Here is a 22,981-nt window from a genome sequence, read left to right as displayed (position 1 = left end):
GTCATAATTGCAATATAAGCCTTTCATTCTTAAATTGTGTAAACACCTCATTTATTTCTATTACCGAAAAAATCCCCCGTAGAAGTTTACCTTAGTTACCAATCAAAAGAACAAGAAACAAAAAGGGACGTTTGGTTATATTCTCAAGAAATTATGAAGACAAAGCCATAAAATTTGAAATCTAAAAGCAAAAAAGATATTGAAAACCAAAACCAACATTCTGTTGGTAGATTTATAAGAAAACAAATTCAAATTTTGACTGAACAAAATGCCCCAAAATTTTAGTTACTGAATCAAATCAACCTACAAAAGGTGTATGTAAAAAAAAATCTATTACTTAAGATTATATTCAAAAGCTCGATTTTTAGGGCTATAAGAAAACTATTTGTTGTTGACAATTTTTTCATCCTTATTATCTTTTAAAACTTTTAAAATTTTATGAATATATTTATTTTCATTCTATGTTAAATTCAAATGACCATCTTATTTTAGTTTTAATTAAAAATTATGTATAAAATAAATAACTTGATTCACAAAAGCTAAGTATGACTATTAAAATATTTTGCCAAAATAATTAAAAACCACAAAATCTATATTTCGGTTTTCTCGAAAATAGTTGCAAACGAATTATAAAAATAGAAATCTTGGAACATAAACTTGTCATAATCTATTTCTTTTATGCACAAGAACAAAAATAAAAATACAAATAAAAATAAAAATAAAAATGATGTGGTACAAACCTAAGTTTTTTAGAGCCTTCCTTAATTCTTGAAATTGTACCATCTAACTCTTCCAACTTTTGGATATTTTTGTTCTTTGCTCATGCCAGGCTGCACGACATATTTTCATGCATCTCCTTTTATCACTGGCTGAAAATTGCACACCTTATAAAGAGGCACGACACTAGTTGTACCACTCTTGCTTAACTAGTTAATCGAAAGTATACTGCGGTTTCATCATACAACCAAATTTACAACCATAAAAAGTAAAGTAGGCAAAGTAGCAAGCATTCTCAAAAGGAAATGAAAATCATGTTGTAGGTTGTAAAGTAAAGTATTTATTTATTAACACCTTCGAAGGCAATGTGTGTTTAGTGAGGGAAGCAAACACAATAAACACGTTTACAATAACTAGAGAGTTTTTACAATGATTGATCACCCTCTTCTAAATAATTTTCTATGCTTTCTAGCTCCAACACTAGGAAACATCAATCTTTCCAAAGAGTCATGCTCTCATTTTACACAAAGGCATGTTCTTACTCAAAGAATAAAACCTATACTACTATTTACATGATAGTCACCCATCCCATATAACTAAGACAAGAGGTCATAGACAAGTATAATGTCTCAAACAAGCTTAACTCGTGACACTCTCCCCCACTGACGCGGTTAATATCCTTGTAGACTTTAACATTGAGTACTCTTTCAACTTTGTCCATGAATGGTGTCATAATGCCCCAGAGAAGGGTCCGAAATGGTGAGGAATAATAATAACATAAGTTCGATGGAGTCACCACTTGTAGAGACCCAAAATAATAATAATAAAGAAAAGTGGGAAATCGGTTTGGTGCAGGACCAAATCGTCGACGGTTTGGTAAGTTCAGAGGAAAACTGTCAACGGTTTTAAATTACAGAGGTACAATAAAGGTAAAATGGTAAAAATCGATTTGGTTAAAAACTAAACCATCGACGGTTTCAGGAAAATCGTCGACATTTTTGTCCAGGACAATAGCCTATAAATAGATCCTAGTTCATTTTTTTGGGAAAAATTATAACTCTCTCACTCTCTCTCTCTAGGCTGCGAACACACACACACAGACTCTCTCTCTCTCTCTCTCTCTCTCTTCAATTTCTCCTCAAATTTTAGTCAAATTGACGATCAAACACCATTACAGGGTCCCAGCTTCGATCCTTAGCATTTTAACCGAAGCAAATTCGTTGTTTGGGGATCCTAGGCACTACTCTAGGGATAAGTTAAGGGAAATAGATTATGTAAGTTAGTTTTGGAAAATTTAACCGATTAAATTGTAGTATATGATTACAGGAATAATATATATATATATATATATATATATATATATATGTTTTTCTGAATATTCAGGAATATGAAAATGGAAATTTTGAATAATTATAATATGTATGTTTTCGGAAAATAAGGTATTTTGAGTTTAAGTAAATCCTAAAAATGATTATACGTTTATTTCTCAGTAAAATATATTTTCCCCAAGAAGATTATCATATTATAAATTATCATTCAAGTTGAGTGGCATGAGTAATGAATATGTTACTGCATAAATAAACTTGTTATAATATTTTATGATGATATAGAACAAGTATGATTTTATAATGATTTCTGGAAATGTTATGAATATTATGGAATTATGATATGACAGTATTCAATCAGATTTATGATATGATAGTATTCAGCTAAATTTATGATATGACAGTACTCAGACAAATTTATGATATGACAGTATTCAACCAGATTTATGATATGACAGTATTCAGACAGATTATGAATATGACAGGTTTTATGAAAATGAAATCAAGGTACAGTTTTAATATATATATATATATATATATATATATATATATATGAACAATATTGTATGGTATAAGAACCCTGATGGACCAATAATGTTCAAAGCACGGTACCGTAGCTAATATGATATAGTTAGTGCCACCACACTATTCAAGAAGTGTTGGTGTATGGATAGTCGATTAAGCCAAAGAAGAGTAGAGTACCCCTCTAGCAGTCCGGACTAGGCTAGGTATCCAATCATACTTATACACAGGTTATGTTTGGCTTAGCATGGTAGGTCAACCATTGCTAAGTCCCGCCTACGGGTCATAGAACCTGATCATGTGGGGTTATTACATGATGTTATATGATTGTCCATTCAGGGGAAAATTCTTTTATGTATGGATATAATAGATGATTTACATACACAGAGAAGTTACGAAATAGTATGCTTATGTTGAAAAGTATGTATTTTCCAAGCATATATATATATATGAGTACAGATGTGACGCCCGATTTTTCGTACCAATTTTTTTTATATAAACAATAATAAATATTCACACGTCATCAACAATATTCATAAATCACCCACGTCAACAGCCCTATTACCACTCATATTGTAATGACCTGAAGATTAATGGTATTTAAATAATAAAGAGAGAGAGAAATGGAAACAGTAACAGAAGGAGGCAGCAAACTTCGTCGACAACGCTGCACTTTAGGCTCATCGACAAGTAGATACCGAGAGGATACCTAGGCGACTCTAAATTTCGTCGACAAGGGGGGAAGTTCATTGATGAGTTGCCTTCTTGACCTTGTCAACGAGGTGACGTGGCTCGTGGATGAAGGCCAGTGTATAAATAGTCTTAAACTCATATTTTTAGCGAAGTTCTCAGCAAAATCTTCCTTTTCTCTCTCCTCTACGGCTTCTCCCTCCTCTCTCTTCGATTTTGGCCCCGTTAGTCGCCAGATTGACGATCTAAGGCCACCACGGCGCTCCTAGTAAAGTTCTCTCCAAGTCTGCTAGAGCGGATCATTGGTGGGACTGAGTTAAATTTCATCCCAAATTTAGGGTAAGGTCTTTTATTCAAAATTAGGCTTTCCAGTAGTTATAAGAAATGTAATAGACTCGAAAATAATGATATTTTATTCTGGGATATATTATTTTCAGGGTGTTGAGTGGAGAACCCTGCGAGAGTAGGACCCGTGTCAGTAGGGGATTTTAGCAGGAATCAGGTAAGGGAAACATGCTATGTTAGGCAATTTTATGATTCAGTACAAATCATATGTTTTTAGCAAATTATTATTCAGACCATATATACAGTTTTCAGAGTTTGATAATATTAATATTTAAGTTGTGTGGCATAAGTTTAATATTAGATCAGTACAGGGTTTATATAATTTTCAGAATACCATGATTTATAGTATACGTACAGAAACTTGTATTTTACAGTATTTTCATAATACTATGTTATACATACCTTAGAACCATAACATTCAGCCACTACAGTTAATCAAATATTTCAGGTATTCAGTTATGCAGATATCTCATATATTCAGTTATTACAGTTTATTCAGGCCAGTTTATATAATGTTATGGTTATTTCAGTTGTTACAAAATCATGGTAAAAGCAGTATGTCACGCCCCGAACCCGCAAGTGGGTCCCAGGTGTGAATAAAGTAACCTAACCTGTCTCTGTATCAGTTTAAAACATACATGATACGATGTAAAAGAGGGTTCGACCCCGTGGGATGAACGGATGCCCACATACATACATACAACCACCCATACTCATCCAAAGTACGCAGCGGAATACAGTCTTTTATACATAACTAGTATCATACCAGAGTCTATACAAGTTAGGATATACATTCCCATAATACAAAACATACCCCAGGTGTCAACAAAACCATCCCGACAACCTGGGTACCAAAAACCCGTACCTAGTAGGTACTAGCAGTAGCTAATGACACCCCTGCTCCCAGATGCTACGATGCTAATTACGACTACCTGAAGGACCTAAAAAACATTGTACGTACATTCGGGGTGAGACACCTCTCAGTAAGGAAGAAAGCAACTTGTATCAGTGTGTGGCATACCAGTGTTATTTTACATACTTCATAACACTATAAAAGATACGATACAGTTCGAAACATTTCCATACAGTTTCATACATATACATACAATTCCATACAGTTCCAATATTTTCAAAAAAACCATTCCAGTACATATGATATCCAAAACATACGGTCAGTGTCGTCACACTAGTTCGCAACTACACAAGGTCACCTCATCTCACAGCGATTATTTTGCTACACACGCAACTACGCTACGACGACCAAGGCCCACAGTGATTACATTGCTCCATACGCAACTACACAAGCTCACCTAGTCTCACATCAATTACATTGCTACATACGCAACTACAATGCGACGACTCAGGCCCAATAGTAATTACATTGCTACATACGCAACTACACAAGGTCACCTAGTCTCACAGCGATTACATTGCTACACACACAACTACGAAGCGAGGACTCAGGCCCACAGTGATTACATTGCCACATACGCAACTACACAAGGTCACCCAGTCTCACCACAATTACATTGCCACATGCACAACTACGCTGCAACAACTTAGGCCCATAGTGATTACATTGCTACATACAGTGTAGAACACACCCTTCGGTGACCAGTCGGAACATACTGGTGATATTTCTCACCCCGGATATAGAGCCGGCCACTCTCACCCACGGTAGTTAACCAATACATGGCTATTTTACAAATCCCTAGAATCATTTTGGAACTCACGTTCCTATACATTTCAGCGTACGGTAATTAGTAGCCACATAGCTGTTTTACAAATACTTGGAACAAATACATACACCCATACATACCACACTTATTTGGTTTACAGAAAATCATATCAATTACAATTTCAAGTATACAGTTTATGCAAATATGGATTATGGTCACCTGAATAGTACAATTTTAACATATCCAACAATTTCCAAAACAACGTAGAGATGATACCCGAAATTCCTAATTTTTTCCCGAAAACTATAACCCAAAAATCTCGTATTTTTACTCAATAAATTTCCCCAAGTAAGTAGTCAAAACATACATACGATCGTAGCCTACAAGCTTACCGATCCTGATTTCAAAAATAAACTGATATAAATAGAATCCCCTTACCTTAACCCGAAATCTAACTACGAACTCTATGGTCCTCAAAACTACGAACCAAGACTCCAAAACCTACAAATCACAATACAGTACATGCTTACAATTTGTACTACTACACATATATTGAATCAGAAATGAAAACCGAGCCTTACCTCGATTTTTGCCCGAAACCCGAAAACCTCCAAAACGAGATTCCGATCCGCTAGAAACGTAGAGAATCCTTCACTGATCCTCACAGTAACTTTGGATTTTTGATTCAGGCGACAAACGGTGAGGCAATCGAGGAGAGAGAGAGAGAGAGAGAGTTTCAAATTCTAAAGAGAGAGAGTTTGGGGAAAACTTAATCCCAAAGCAACCCAAATATATCTTTTATAGGCCTTTGACCCGAGGGGATTCGTTGACGAATTGAGGTCCTTGTCGACGAATTCTTCACTAGCCTCATCGACGAATCGGCAGCCTCATCGACGAGCCAGATATTCCAAATTTTCCTGGACCTCTCGGCATTCACTCATCGACGAGCTTCTGAATTTCGTCGACAAGAAGCCTTCAGCCTTCGTCGACGAATTATGGCCTCATCGACGAAATCTGTGAAATTCCATTTTTTTCCCTTCTTTACATAATAAGTCCATACATCACGGTTCAGGTTCTTACACAGTATTTTAGAAATACAAGTTATTTATATATAGTATCAGACCCTAATGGACCCTATTCAGCCAGCAGAGCACGATACTGTAGTTATATACAGTTCAGAGTGCAACCACTACTCAGTTAGTATGTGGTATTCAAAAGTCAATCGTGCCTATGTTGTGGACAGGCTCCCCATCAGATATGGGTTGAGGGGGCTGATCTGACTGTCGGAGTTCAGTTGACTTATCCCGATCGGCCAGTCAGTTAGGTCCTGCCTTCGGGCCGCAAAACCCTGTCAAGAGGGGTTAAATCATGACTTTCAATTATCTATCCAGGGAATTTTCTCAGTTATTATATAAACATATGATCAGCTTTACAGGAATTAGTCTTACCTATAGATATTAGCAGTATTATGAACAAAATACTCCGAAAAATCAGTTTATGTTAAGCATAGGTATGATTTATATTATAGCAGGTAACCAGGTTTTATTCAGTTTTGTTATTTATGGTATTTTTCTAAATCATATTTTACACGCATGTAGCTCATTTTCTACACACTAGCAATAGCATATTTTATCTTACTGAGCGTTGTCTTATCCCAATAATGGACACTTTTTAGGTGATCCAGCTAGGTAAATAGATCAGACTCGCAGATAGAGGGGGTTACAATGCAGGCCTATTAGTAGGGTGAGTCTTTTTTGGGAAGGGAGTACTTTTGTATAGTCCTAGTTCAGTTGTATATGTATATTTTGAGAGCATTTTAGCACTCTAGTATTGTGTATTTGTGATTATGATTATATGAACTCAGCTTCTCGCTGCTTAGGTTGGTAGTTAGATTTTTATTGGAAAATATTATAGTAGTGTAAATCTCAGCTTAAATGAATATTAAAAAAAAAAAATTTAGCAAGTCATTACACATATGACCCGACCCGCATTAGGTACTGGGTAAATAGTCATTTCATTTTTTGGCCGCAGGAATTTTCTCTCTCTCTCTCCCTTTAGTTTTCCCTACTTCTCTCTAGGATTTCAGGCCAATCTTTTGCCAGTTCGATGATCCGAAGCCACCACGACACTCCTGGGGAAGTTCTCTGCATATCTGCTAGAGTGGATCGTCGATGGGACGAGTTTGAGATTCATCCCAAATTCAGGGTAAGGCTTTTACTCGATATTTGGCTTTCCCTGTAGTTGTAGAAAACATAGTACGCGTAGAAATACTGAAGTTTAATTATGGGAAATGTTGTTTTCAGCGTGTTGAACAGGGAACCCTACTGGAGTTGGATTGACTATTTTTGGGGCTTTTCAGGAATCAGGTAAGGGAATAAACTAAGCTAGCTGTTTTATGAAAATTATAAGTAAAATTGTATAGCATTTGATTTCATGAAAATATATGTATATAAATACATATATATATATGAGTATTATGTTGGGAAATACTGCTGAAAATGATGATATGTTTTGGATATATATATATATATATATATATATATATATATATATATATATATATATAATACCCATTTTGTGTGGCATGAGTAGATTTTATGATGAATTATCATTTTCTAGGGACATGATAATATTATGGATTTTTATAATGGAAAACCAGCGTACGAGCCAAGAGTTTTATATGTTTTTCCAGCGTACGGGCCGAGCTATGGATATGTTTTTCCAACGTACGGGCCGAGCTATTGATATATGATACGATGTACGGGCCATAATTGATAAAATATGAAATGCCGATGTACGGGCCGATGATTTTCATGATGTATATATATGTGCAAAATGATATGATGATATTGATTTGATAATTAATGGTATGAAATATCTATGTATCACAGTTTCATTATATGTTATATGTTATCAGAACCTGGTTGGCTTGGTTTAGGCTAGCACTTGTACGGTATCGTTGCTATGTGTTCATGATCATCATGATATTGTATTAATGTTGTTGTATGGAGTAGCATGAGGATGGATAGTCGATGTGGTTTTAAGAAGTGTGGATGCCTCTGGTGTACAGACCAGGTCTGGCAGACCCATCGAACTTACAGACTGTACTTTTGACTTGGCAGTGGTCGGCCAACCATTGTCAAGTCCCGCCTTCGGGGCCACACAACCCAATCATGTGGGGGTAACAATGACAACAGTCAACTAAACTATTAGGATTATTTTCGTATAATTATTATATGAGATGAATTATACTATGAAAATCCAGTATGTTCTATCGTATTATAATTATACATGTTTTTACCAAAAATGATACAAACATATTTACTTGATATGCTTATATATGCTTTTATGTATAACACTGATAAACTCATGTTGTCACGCACTAGTATTAGTTTATTTCCCTTATTAAGAAGTATCTCGCCCCAAAATTGCATGATCATTTCAGGAGCCCCTGATAGGAGAGCGGATAAAGCTCCGCTGAGATAGATACAGTTGATCTGCCCTCTCTAAAGGGTAAGTACTTTGATAGGGTCAAATGGATTCTTTGAAAAGTGACCCTAGGTCTCTTTTGGGTTGTGTATTGTGCATATATAAATACAATGGATATAGTAACTCTGGTATTGTGATGAGTGATGTTGGATTTATGATATTATATGATTTTATGTTTCCTGCTGCTTAGGCTTCCGTACTGTATTCTGATGTATCCCTGATACCCACGGGTTCAGGTTGATTATGATCTACTAGGTTTGTTATAATGGATATAAAAAAAATTATGGAAATTAAGCAGGTCGTTACATAAGGCCACTGCAATAGCAAAAGGAAGGAATCTAAAGGAGATGTCGGTTGATGAATTGATCGATACACTTATTACTTATGAACTAGCTAAAAATGAAAGGAAGAATGAGCAAAACAAAACTAAGAAAGTTACAGCGCTTAAGGCATCATCAAACAGCTCCAGTGAGGGAAGTGATTCAGAATCGGATCATAACATGGCATTTATCACTAAAAATTTGGAGAGTTCATGAGAAAGAACAAGAAATACACCAGGAAATTCAAGGGCTCAAAAACAGAAAAGAGGGAGTCAAGCAGAAGGAAGCAAAAGGATGATCTTCCCATTTGCTATAACTATAGAGAAGTTAGACATATCAAGCAAGATTGTCCCCAGCTGAAGAAAGTGTCTAAGAAGAAGAAGAAGAAGGCACTAAAGGTTGGTTGGAATACTTACAGTACCAGTAGTTCAGAATCTAAATTCAGTGACGACGAGATTGCAAATCTATTTCTAATGGCTCATGAAGACCACGAGATACAATCTTTTTATTCTTCTTCATCTTATTATTCTAGTGATTTAGAAAATGAAAATAGCATGCTTTCTTATGATGAACTGCATCAAGAATATTTGTATACCCTTAAAATTCTTGAGAAAAGGAATAAGAAAAATTCTAGGTTGAAATTAAAATTAAAAGAATTTTCAAAGTTAGTAGAAAGTCAAAATAAATCTCATGCATCTCTCATGAAAGACAAGGATTTGAAAATTGAAGAGTTAGAAAGGGATTTAAAAGATAAATCTAAATCATATGTGTAGTGACCCGAAGAATAATAGCATTTTTATGATAAGGGGGAGAGAAAATAGATATAGAAATAGAAGCAGGCCGTAGACTTTATCGACGAAGGTCTTCAGAATTTCGTCGACGAACACAGGGTTTCGTCGATGAGAAAATACCAAGAGACGGTTCGGGTTTCTCTGAATTTCGTCGACGAACACGGGGGTTTGTCAATGAATTTACTGAAGGATTCGTCGACGAAGTAACATGTCTCGTCAACGAACTCGATCCTATAAATAGTGGAAACCCGGGATTTTCGTCATTTCTCTCGCCGCTCTCTCTCTCCTACGACTCTCTCTCCCTTCTCTCTTCATTTTCGGCCCCACCAATCACCGGATCGATGATCCAAAGCTACCACGACGCTCCTGACGGAGTTCTTTACGCATCTATTGGAGCGGATCGTCGGGAAATCGGAGTTGAAAATCATCCCAAATTTAGGGTAAGGCCTTTTAGTCTTCTTTTGGCCTTGTGGTAGTTATAGGAAATGATACAGGCAGAAAAATATTGATGTTTAGTTCTGGAAAATGTAGGTTTCAGGGTGTTTTGAAGGAGGCCCTACGGGTATCAGGCTAGAGTACAGTAGGGGCTTTTTAGAGATAAGGTAAGGGAAATATGCTATGCTAGGAAATTTCTAAATATTATACAGTTTATTTATTTACGAAAATTCTGTATGTTAGTATGATGTGGCTTGTGATTTATGTATATGGTATGGGGATACGTTTTACGAATTTAGTTCCATAATTTTATGAATTTCAGTATTATGGTTATACGAACTTCAGTATCATGATTTTATGGATTTCAGTACCATGATTTTACGATATTTCAGTACCATGATTTTTATGAATCTCAGTACCATGATTATACGAATTCCAGTATTACGAATATGCAGTTCTATGTTATGATTATTCAGATTTTAGTACATTATGTAGCATCATGGTTAATTCAGTACTTCAGAATCATGGTAAATCAGATAGACATGTATATAGAAATATATTATACGTTATCAGACCCTATTGGACTTGCAGCTATAAAGCACAATACCGTTGCTACAGATACTATGTTACTTTATGAGTGCAACCACCTATTCAGATAATACGTAATACGGTCAACCACCTAGGCCCTTGAAGAGGTTAGGCTCCCCATCTAGATATGGGTTGAGGTGGGCAGGTCGACTGACGGAGTTCAGTGATTTATTCCTGGTTGGCCAACCAGGGTAAATACAACCTACGGGCCGCACAACCTCGTCATGAGGGGCATGTCGTGACATAGATAACCACAGGGAACAGTTTCAGTTATTATTACTTACGTATTGATTTACAGAAATAGGGATCCTACTTATGTACACTAGAAGTATTTTGAATTATAACCATAATACTGATATGTTAAGCAATATGGAAAAAGGGGTGGTGTACTTTATTATTTGAGTTGTACTTTTGCACTCAGTTATTCATGTTTATATGAAACAGATTTCATGATATATATATATATATAGAGAGTAGCTCATTTGCCACACACTAGTAATAGCATATTTTCTCTTACTGAGCGTTGGCTCATCCCAGTGTTAAAATATTTTTCAGGTGATCCGGGTAGGTGAGCAGATCAGGCTCGTGAATAGAGGGCGACTGTAGTGCCCCATCAGAGAGTGAGTATCATTTTTGGGAATGATTTTGTGTAGCCTTAGCTAGTTGAGCGCATTTTTAGGGGATACAATTATCTTTGTATATTTTGGAAAACATTTCAGCACTCTGGTATTGGTTCTAGTATTGTGTATATTGGTTTATGGATATATATTTGTATGATTCCTGCTTCTTGCTGCTTAGGTTAATATTGTGGTATCAGAATATGCTATTTGTTACAGGAAAAAAAAATCAGATAATTAGGCAGGTCGTTACAATATGTAAATTTATAGAAGGACAAACTAATTTTGAAAAACTCCTTGGAATTCAAAGAAACTCCCTAGAAAATAAAGGCCTTGGTTATAATGGAAAGGATAACCTAAAACAGAGACATCTTTATATGGGATATTTCGTAAAAGAGTCAAAATCTTATGTTCCAATTAAAGACTTTTATAAAAATAATACATATTTTAAATGTAAGAAGTTGGGTCACATAAAATTTGACTGTCCTTCTAAAAATAAAATGCTAAAATTAAGAAAATCTGAAAAGTCAAAGAAGAATCTAGTACTAAACCCCATGGACCCAAGAAAATAAGGGTACCGAAAGTAATATAATATAATATTATATTATAAAGTTAATATATATATAAAGCAAAGCTTCCTGAAGCTTAACTTCAGGAAGCTCCTATAGGAATCCAGCACCCCTCCCCCTCTGGTCTCTCACGTTCTATCTCGTCTCCTCCGTCTCTCTCTCCCACTCTTCTCAATTTCTCGACTGATATTCGCCCAAATAGAAAATCAAGAAATACCGCTAGACTCCATTTTCTGCAACCGTCATTTCTACCGAAGCGAATTTTTCATAGGAGCGATGTAAGCATATCTCATGGGGTAAGCTAAATTCTCACTCTTACCTCAATTTTGCGTAAATCTTAAGCCTAATTGACGATCGAACACCACCACGAGAATTTAGGGATGATTCTCTACAAGTCTAGCGGAGCGGATTTCTCGTGGGATCGTCGTAGGCATAACCCCAAAATTAGGATAAGTGGGTTATTAAGGGGCTAATTATTATTTAATTAATGTAGATTTGAAAATGTTAGAATATTGGGCATTCTGATGTTGAATTAGGGTTATTGAATTCAAGGTTCGGGTAAGCGCCGCGGGTGTAATTTTGGGACCCTGCAAGCATAGTTCAAGAAACCAAGTAAGGGAGTTAAATATTAGTTTAAATGTTAATTTGGAGTATATGGAGCCTAGGAAAAGTTATATGGGTATTATTTTGGGAAATTAGTTAATTAATCTAGGGAAAACGTGAATTGCAGGATTTGAGTTTCGGGTGCCGGGGGCGTAGGATCTGGGTTTTAACAAGACTCTCAGTAAGCCAGGTAAGGGGAATAAATTATAGCAGTATTTTGATATTATTGATTGAATGTGTAAGAACCCGGAAAATATAAAAAGGAGTTCTGCAGATTTCGTCGACGAAGGCAGTAGACTTTTCGTCGACGAAATTCAAAGGTTCGTCGACGAAGAGAAGCCGAGAGGTCTGGAAAAGTTTAAATATCAGACTTCGTCAATGAGGCTGCCAACATCCGCAACGAAATCCTTGACTTTTCTCCGACGAAGGTACTTTTCCTCGACGAAAACCGGGCAGGTCAAAGGCTTAAAAAGGGGATATTTGTTTTCTTCTTCACAAAGCTTCTCTCTCTCTCTCTCTCTCTAAACTCTCTCTACTCTCGTGGTGTAGATCATTGTGTTAACTATATGTGTTGTAGGGATTCTAACTGATTCCTATTCTGTTTTCAGTATGGAGCCCAAGGATAATAACTTGGAAAGTGGCTCCGAGAAGACGACAAGTGATGAGTCTACTTCTATGTCTCGTAGTATAGCGAGACAGAAGATTCGGGTAATTGGGCGGAGTGTCAGGAGACGCAAAAGCTCTCCTACTGATGCGGGGTGTACCATCGAGAGGTTCACACGCATGCACCCTCCGAAATTTACGGGACGACCAGATCCGATTGTGGCGGAAGACTAGATTGAGAAGATCGAGAGGATTTTGGGAGTCCTCCACTGCACTGAGAAGCAGAAGGTCTTGTACGGTACCTTCCAGCTGGCTGGGGAGGCAAGGCGATGGTGCACAGCGGTGATTCTGCTTGAGAGGCAGAGAGCTAGTTCATCTAATATGATGTGGGGCCGCCTTAAGGAGGTATTCTTCGAGAGATACTTTCCGGTCTCCACTCGAGATGCGAAGGCTGATGAGTTTTCAAGCCTGACATAGGGGACTTTGTCGGTGCAGAGATATGCTTCCAGATACATCGAGTTATCTCGATTTGCACCATACTTAGTTCCTAATGAGCACGAGAAGGCTCAGAGGTTTGAGAAGGGTCTGAGGAAAGACATTGGCCGTCTTGTGGGGATGTTGCAGATCCATGAGTTTTTTGTTCTGGTGGATAAAGCCACCATAGTTGAGACCGACCTTCGAGGAGATGAGGTCGTACAGGTACAGGGGAAGAGGCCAGTATTTTTTGGTTCTCAGAGTGGTTCTCGGCAGGGACCGTGGAAGAAGAAGAAGGGCTATAGTTCCGGGTATCGGCAGAACACCGAGCAACTAAGTTCTTAGGGAGATCCTCCGCACCGTGCGTGAAGTGCTATAAATGGCACGATGGTGAGTGTCAGCCATTCAGGGGTGTCTGCTACAACTGTGGCCAGGCGGGTCACATGGTGAAGAGCTGTCAGGAACATAGGAGGATTATGCCTGCACAGAGCCAGAGTTGTGGGAGTAATCAGGTGCCTCGGGGAAATTATCAGGCTACCATAACTCCAGCAACGGCTCCGGCGAGAGTATTTTCACTTTCTCCAGCAGATGCGGAACACACTGGGAACGTGGTGACAAGTACCATGTTATTGCTTTCGAATAGAGCTGTTGTTTTATTTGATTCGGAGGCAACCCATTCGTTCATATCTGCTAGTTTTGTGAAGTTGTGGCAGAAACTTGTGTGATGAGTGAGTTGTTGTCTGTGTATACGCCGACTGGGAGTGTAACGTTTTGTAGTAGGATGATAGGAAACTGCCCAGTTGTAATCCAAGAGAGACTGTTACCGTCAAATCTTGTGGTGTATGACATGTCGGGTTTTGACATCATACTGGGAATGGATTGGTTATTTTCTAGTTATGCGGTGATTGACTGTCGGAAGAAGGTAGTAGTATTCAGACCTCCTGGGAAACAGGAGTATGAGTTTGTGGGATCGTGTGTGCGTCCAACGCCACAGATCTTATCGGCATTACAGGCGAGGAGATTACTCTTGGACGGATGTTGGGGGTACTTAGCTTGTGTGCAGGAACTGCCGCGGAATGAGTTGAGACTCGAGGACATTCGGGTAGTCAGCGAGTTTCCGGATGTGTTTCCTAAATGAGTTACCCGGTTTACCTCCGGACCGTGAGGTGGAGTTTGGGATAGAGTTGCTGCCTAGAAGGGCACCGATCTCTAAAGCTCTGTACCAGATGACTCCAGCAGAACTTCAAGAATTAAAGGAGCAGTTGTAGGAATTACTGGATAGGGGATTCATTCGACCTAGTGTTTCGCCCTAGGGAGCTCCAGTATTATTTGTGAAGAAGAAGGACGGGTCGATGCGGATGTGCATTGATTACTCTGAGATTAACAAAGTGACAGTGAAGAACCGTTACCCTTTGCCTCGTATAGATGATCTATTTGACCAGCTGTAGGGAACACGGGTCTTTTCGAAGATCGACCTACGGTTAGGGTATCATCAGGTGAAGGTTAGAGCAGAGGATGTGGAGAAAATGGCTTTCCAAACCAGATATGGCCACTACGAGTTTCTAGTCATGCCTTTTGGGTTGACGAATGCGCCAGCAGTGTTCATGGATCTAATGAACAGGGTTTTTCATGAGTACTTGGATCGGTCCGTGGTGGTGTTTATTGATGACATTTGGGTATACTCGAGGAGTACGGAAGAGCATGTGGGTCATTTGAGGTTAGTGCTACAGAGGTTGCGAGAAAAGAAGTTGTACGCTAAGCTGACCAAATGTGACTTCTGGTTGAATCAGGTCGCGTTCTTAGGCCATGTGGTGTCTGAGGGCTGTATCTCTGTTAATCCTAGCAAGATCGAAGCTGTGGTTGACTGGGTTAGACCGAAGAGTGTGCAAGAGGTTCAGAGTTTTCTAGGACTGGCAGGTTATTATCGTCGGTTCGTAGAGGGTTTCTCTAAACTGCCTGGACCTCTGACACGACTAACCAGGAAGGGAGTTCAGTTTGAGTGGACTAGTAATTGCGAGCAGTGCTTTCAGGAGTTGAAGCACCGGCTGGTTACTGTTCTAGTATTGACTATTCCCTCGAGGGATGGTGGGTATGTGATTTATAGTGACGCGTCTCTGAAGGGTTGGGGATGTGTGCTTATGCAGCAGGGTAAGGTAGTGGCGTATGCTTCTCGACAATTGAAAAAGTATGAGAAGAATTACCCTACGCATGATCTGGAATTGGCTACTGTGGTATATGCACTGAAGATCTGGCGACACAATCTGTACAGGGTGCAGTGAGAGATCTTCACGGACCACAAAAGCCTCAGGTACTTTTTCACGCAGAAGGACCTGAACTTGTGCAGCAGGCATCTCAGAAGGTGGGTTTGATCCGAGAGAGGATTAAATCAGCTCAGAGTCGGTAGAAGAGTTACGTGGATGTTCACCGCCGTGAGTTAGAGTTTGAAGTGGGAGGTAAGGTATTTCTGCATATCGCTCCGATGAAGGGAGTAATGAGATTCGGCAGGAAGGGCAAGTTGAGCCCGAGGTATATCGGACCATTCGAGGTGCTTGAGCGAGTGGGTCCGGTAGCCTACAGAGTTGCATTACCTCCAACACTTTCGAGGGTCCATAATGTGTTTCACGTCTCCATGTTGAGGAGGTACGTGTTGGATCCTTCACATGTTATTAGTTACGATGAGTTGGAAGTCGGGGATACTTTAGCGTATGAGGAGATACCTATTCAGGTTCTGGACCGTAAAGTTCAGAAGCTCCGTACCAAAGAGATACTGTTAGTGAAGGTATTGTGGCGAAACCACGAGGTAGAGGAGGCTTCTTGGAAACTAGAAACGGAAATACGCCGGAAGTATCCACAGTTGTTTGAGTAGTATTTTGATAGCAGGATAGTATGAGTATGTATGTATGTAATACCCTGTTATCGTATGATATTAGTGGTTAGTCTTTTGGTGGGTCTTGTTGTATTATAAACTCCCGAGACTTTGTATGTATGTAACCACGATATTTTCCTCCGCCATAAGTGAGGGAATGTATGTATTGTAATGGGGCTGCATATAAATGGCCGCCGTATTCGTAGAGTATGTATGTATTGTGACAGCTGGGTATCATGGCCACTGTATTCTCTAGGGTGTGTATGTATGTATTGTAATGGGGCTGCGTATAAATGGCCGCCGTGTCCTTTAGAGAATGTATGTATGGATGGTGACCGCTTGGTATCAGTATGTATGTATTGTGACAGCTTGCTATCCTCTAGAGTACGTATGTGTCAATCATGACAGTTTGGTTTCGCTTTAGAGTGAGTATGTATGTAGTAGTATGAATGTGTATTGTAATGAGAGATGGAAAATTTCGAGGACGAAATTTTGTAAGGAGGGGAGATTGTAAGAACCCGGAAAATATAAAAAGGAGTTCTGCAGATTTCGTCGACGAAGCTAGATTTCATCGACAAAGGCAGTAGACTTTTCGTCGACGAAATTCAAAGGTTCGTAGACAAAGAGAAGCCGAGAGGTCTGGAAAAGTTTAAATATCATACTTCATCGACGAGGCTGCCGACATCTGCGACGAAATCCTTGACTTTTCGTCGACAAAGGTACTTTTCGTCGACGAAAACTGGGCGGGTCAAAGGCTTAAAAAGGGGATATTTGTTTTCTTCTTCACTAAGCTTCTCTCTCTCTCTCTCTCTCTACTCTCTCTCTCTCTCTCTAGATTTCCTCGCCGGTCGTTAATAGAATCGGAAATATAAGGTTACCACGAGGATCGTGGAAGGATTCTCTACAACTTCTGTGGATCGGAATCTCGGTTCGAGCGTTTTCGGGTTTTGGGCCAAAATCGAGGTAAGGCTCGATTTTCATTTCTAATTCGGTATGTGTATAGTAGTATGGATCATAAGCATGTTTAGTATTGTGATGTGTAGATTTCGAAGTCTCGGTTCGTAGTTTTGAGGACCGTAGAGTTCGTGGTTTGGTTTCGGGTTGAGGTAAGGGGATTCTGTTTATATCAGTTCATTTTTGAAATCAGGATCAGTAGGCCGGTAGGCTACGATCGTATGTATTGACTACTTATTTGGGGAAATCTGTCGGGTAAAAACACAGGATTTTCGGGTTACAGTTTTTGGGAAAATTGAGGATTTCGAGTATCATCTCTTATTTGATTGGAAAATCGTTTATGTTGTTTAAACTATATTATTGAGGTGACCATAATCCATATTTGCATAAACTGTATACTTGAAATTGTAAACGATATGATTTGCCGTAAACCAAATAAGTGTGGTACGTGTGTATGTATGTATGTTGTTCCAGATATTTGTGAAAAACAGCTATGTGGTGGCTTATTACCGTACGCTGAAATGTATAGGGACGTGAGTTCCAAAGTAATTCCAGGTTTTGTGAAATCGACTAAGGGCGGCTAATTACCGTACGCCGAGAGTGGCTGGCTCTATATCCAAGGTGCGAAATATCACCAAGAGTGGCTAGCTCTATATCTAGGGTGCGAAATATCACCAGTATGATTCGGTTGGTCACCAAATGTAACAACAGACCACAATGGGCCTAGGTCGACGCCACGTAGTTGTCACATGGTAATGTAATTGGGGTTAGATCAAGTGACCTTGTGTAGTTGCGTATGTAGCAATGTAATCACTATTAGGCCTGAGCCGGAGATCTTCGTAGTTACATGTGTAGAAACGTAACCGCTGTGAGACTGGGTGACCTTGTGTAGTTGCGTATGTAGATGTGTAATCACCATTGGGCCTTGATCGTCACAGCGTAGTTGCGTATGTGGCAATGTAATCGCTGTGAGATAAGGTGACCTGGTGTAGTTGCGAATAGTGTGACGACACTGACCATATGTATGTATGTATGTATTTGAGTATCATATGGATGAACTGGAATGGGTTTTGTGAAAATACTGGAACTGTATGGAATTGTATGGAAATGTATGGAACTTGTTTTGAAACTGTATGTATTGTTTCAAACTGTATCGTATGTATGTGTTATGAAGTATGAAAATGACACTGGTACGCCACACACTGATATAACCTGTTTTCTCCCTTATTGAGAGGTGTCTCTCCCCGAATATATACAAATGTTTTTCAGGTCCTTCGGGTAGTCGAAGTTAGCATCCTAGCATCCGGAAGCGGGGGGTATACTTAGCTACCACTAGTACCTGATAGGTACGAGTTTTGTAATCGGGTGGCCGTGATAGATTTTGTAGACATCCGTGGTATGTATAGTATCTTGTGGGTATGTTGAACCCTGTATGGTATAGACTCTGGTATGGTGCAGTTTGATGTAAAGAAAGACCGTATTTCGCTGCGTATATTGATGAGTATGCACATGTGTATGTATGTATATAGGGCATCCATTACCCCACGGGGTCGGACCCTCTTGTATGTGGTATCATGTATGTTTTATATTGATACAGAGACAGGTTAGGTTACTTAATTCACCCCTAGGTCCCATTTCAGGGTTCGGGGTGTGACAGAATGAATATATGGAAAATTAAGCTATGATATTTTTCCCTGTGAAATTAATATATTATGAATAGATGAAAACTGTGTGGCATATGACGTATACTGGAAAATGTAAAATATAATGATGGGTAATTTTTGAGAAAATAATGAAATGAGAATTATTGATATGTTAGTGGAAAATGATGAAATGTGGTATATATATGTGAATAGAAATGATTTCTATGAAAATGAGAATGTGTGAATTACTGATATGAGTATTTTGAGAAATGTTGAAATACGTGAAACATGATGTATACTATTATAAGAAGATGAAATGTGCACAGAAAATGATGAGAACATTTTTATTGAGACGAATTGAGATATACTGATATAAGATTAATTGTGTATATTGATATGAAAATATTGAAACGTGAAAATTAAAACGTGAATTCTGAAATGTGTATACTGGAATGTGAATATAGGAAATATGAAATGCAATATGGAAATTGAAATGTGATGATTAAAATGAGAATACTGATTGTGAATACTAGGGAAATGTGAACATTACAGAGTGTGAAAGCTGCAATGGGATCATTGAAATATGATTGATGAAATGTCAATACCACATAATGATTGCGGGTATGTGGTAATGATAACCCTGATGGATGGTTATGGAAACCCTAATGATGGGTTGTGATATTGAGCACGGTACCGTTGCTAGTGGTGTTACTGCAACCACACAGACTCGTGGAGCGTGTGGCGTGACAGTTGACTGAGCTATATAGTAAAGTTGTTGTTCCACCTGAGTCCGGATCAAGGCTATAGGCCATCCAGTCGTACTACAGATACGGGATATATGATATGATATTTTGATCTAACCGAGTCGGCCAACTTCGGTTAGATCCAGCCTTCGGGCCGCACAACCCTGACCATGACCATGGGAGAAAGCATGGTGTAGTGAATATCCTCAGGGTCGCCATGAGTTACAGATACAAGTATATTGGTTATCAGGGACACTCATGAGTTAGATGAAAATGGAAATGCAATGAAAAATGGAAATGAAATGAAAGTGGAAATGCAATGAAAGAAAATGAGGGAAGAAATAGTGTGAGTTAATAATATAAATAAATTAGGCGAAGTAAAATTCTCTGCCTAAGGGCTTACTGAGTAAGGTGAGTGCCCTGAGCTGCGACTAAACCCGAGTAATCGGGTAAGGTTGCAAACGATATCAAGGCAGAGGGAAGCTACTTGTATGGGCGGGTAAGCTTCTCTATTCTCAGGAACTTCACTGGTAAACATGAGTTGTGTACAAATGATTTTGGAAACGAAATTAAAAGCTTTTAAAAGCTTGTGATGTATATATATACGAGTATGAAAATGAAATTGTATATTTTCTCAGATGGAAATCATTTTAATGAGTATTTTGATATAACTGAACTCATATTGTCAAACACTATAAATAATTTATTCCGTCTTATTGAAATGTGTCTCACCCAAATTATCTAAATTTTTCAGGGAACAGAGACAGACCAGGTGATAGGACTTCGAGATAGTGTGGAGCAGATACCCTGATATACAAGGTGAGTGTTGGACTAGGGAGGTGTAATTTCCCTAGGGTTGTGTTGTTTTGGGTATGATAGCAAAATGTATATGTTATTATGTTTATGTATAATGATACTCTAGATATTGTATTCTGAATAGTTTGTATTTTATGACTTCCTCTGTTAGGTTAATATAAATGAAATGTCTGTTTACCCAGTACCCAATGCGGGTCGGGTCATGTGAGTGGTATCAGGGGTGTTGACGTGGCCGATATGATGTGTATGCTTTAATTTTTATTGATGATATAAAAAAAAATTGGTACGGAAATCGGGGCATCACAGCTTTCTTCATTCTCTTCTCTCTTTTCTTGGTAAGTAAAAACACCCACATCCTCATTTCCTCTCCCATGTACATCCCCATTAGCCATTAGGCTTTAGAAACATGATTGTTTGCACTTGTCTTATTTAGCGATTATTTTTTATTGTTTATGTTCTTATTCCATGTATTACTAATCTTGCATGATCTTCTTGTGGTATCAATCAATTCACGAACACTATCAATGGAAGGCATGACCGTACAGACTATTGGAAGAACATAATGAGATACCAAACCATGCCAGAAGCACTCAAAGGCCTAACCAAGGCAGCAGGAAGTGGTGATCAGTTTGTCAGGAACTTTGACACCAGCAGAACTCACATGATATATCACAACCATGCTTAGCAGCCTAGAGAAGAGCTACCTTCTCAAGGAGCTGAAGCAAGGCATGATAATCAATTTATGAACATTATGAAAAAATAAAAGTAGACTGTTCGAGAAAAGGGCAAAAATATGAAGTTGATGACTCATGTAGTTATGCAAGGTTTATCGAGCAGTACGATGTTTCATATTTGTGATTAGTAAGTCTTAAATTCCAAAGTTTGATCTCCCCCTTCTTTTTTGTGTGTGTGAAGCTATTTAGAATGCTTTGCCTTCAATGGTTGCAAAAAATAAAAAGTGCTTATTAAGGTAATCATATTAGTCGTTCTCGATCTCAAAGTGTGTCAATTAATTGGGTATGTCTAAACTGGAAATTGTGTGCAGAGGTATTCATCCAAAAAAGATTCTTTAGAGTTGAAATAAAAATCATGAAAAAGTTTATGTTAAAGATTGAAACCTTGTCATCAGCTAGATGTGATCATCTTCATTTCCCCAAAAAAAACATATGTAATCATCGTTCTATCGTGAATTTTATCACTACAAAAGTCCATTCATGGCGGCACAAAATCAGAAAAGAGTTCAGAAATAGTTGATAACAGACCAGCACTGTTTGAGGAATCATTAGAGATTACCGTTGGAAAAACACTGAAGTGGATGATAGACCAAGAGGCAAATCTGAAGCCCATCTCTTCTCTTCTTGGGACTCTTGTCTAAACTTCTCTTCTGCTTCTGGAGCCAAAGGAACAAGTACATCAGATGAGTCAATTAGGAACTTATTAAGATTAGCATTGAAGAGATATTTTAATGTCGATAACTATTAATTATAAATATTTCATTTTATTTCACACTAGATCAAAATATATGTTTTATCAGCTGGCTCAGTGTGGGAAGCAGGATGGTTCACATTTAATATGCATGTTGCAGTTTCATGTTTACCCTCGCCCTCTGTTCATTTCAATGAGTTGGTGAGTCTGCACTGGCTGCATCCCTTCCCACTTATAATGTTTTTAAAAATTGTCAAAGTTTGCAGAACTCTTTTAGTGTTTAAAATAAAAAATCCATGTTCCAAGCTATAAAAGATATTTTAAAAATCAAGAATAATGTGTTTTTGGGTAGGGGTTGGGTGGGGGACTCTATGGTCTGGGAGGTTGACCATAGACACAGTTACACAGGGCTTGCGTCAAAATGAACATGTAACATGGATAATTTTCCCCCAGTATATTAATTTTTTTTCTAAACAATGTTGTCGGCAAGTACATATCATATCCTGCTATATTTATTACTAAAACAAATTAACTATTGCTGTGAGCTCATGCAAGTTGATTGCATTCATAATTGAGACCATAGTGGATAGCCAACATATAATATTATTTTAAAAGGGTAGAACAACCTTCACCAATTTCAGAGAAAGAGAGAGATTTTCTCTTGGTGAATATGCATTTTATTACGTATTGGCCAGAAAGGAAACTAGGGTAATGCAGAGGAAGAAACAGCACCCACCCTCTACCATCATATTGGTATTTGAATCTAA

The 22,981-nt window shown here is 38.2% G+C and overlaps 1 long non-coding RNA gene across 3 annotated transcripts; it reads right to left on the bottom strand.

Moving 5' to 3' along the window:
* Nucleotides 1-4,325: 4,325 nt before the first annotated feature.
* Nucleotides 4,326-22,417, bottom strand: LOC131164436 (uncharacterized). 3 transcript variants are annotated; one of them, XR_009139264.1, is made up of 4 exons: nucleotides 22,355-22,417; nucleotides 22,083-22,179; nucleotides 21,908-21,987; nucleotides 6,321-6,626 (listed from the first exon to the last, which is right to left on the bottom strand). It is a non-coding gene; the product is annotated as an uncharacterized LOC131164436 (long non-coding RNA). The 3 variants fall into 3 exon arrangements; XR_009139266.1 differs by lacking the exons at nucleotides 6,321-6,626; nucleotides 21,908-21,987 and adding an exon at nucleotides 4,326-4,540; XR_009139265.1 differs by lacking the exon at nucleotides 21,908-21,987 and having other exon boundaries at nucleotides 6,516-6,626.
* Between the last annotated feature and the right edge of the window lie 564 nt (nucleotides 22,418-22,981).

Source organism: Malania oleifera, chromosome 9, assembly GCF_029873635.1.
Source record: "Malania oleifera isolate guangnan ecotype guangnan chromosome 9, ASM2987363v1, whole genome shotgun sequence".
Lineage (NCBI taxonomy): Eukaryota > Viridiplantae > Streptophyta > Magnoliopsida > Santalales > Ximeniaceae > Malania > Malania oleifera.
Note: the sequence above shows the minus strand (reverse complement) of the source record. Positions and strands in the feature narration are given on the sequence as shown.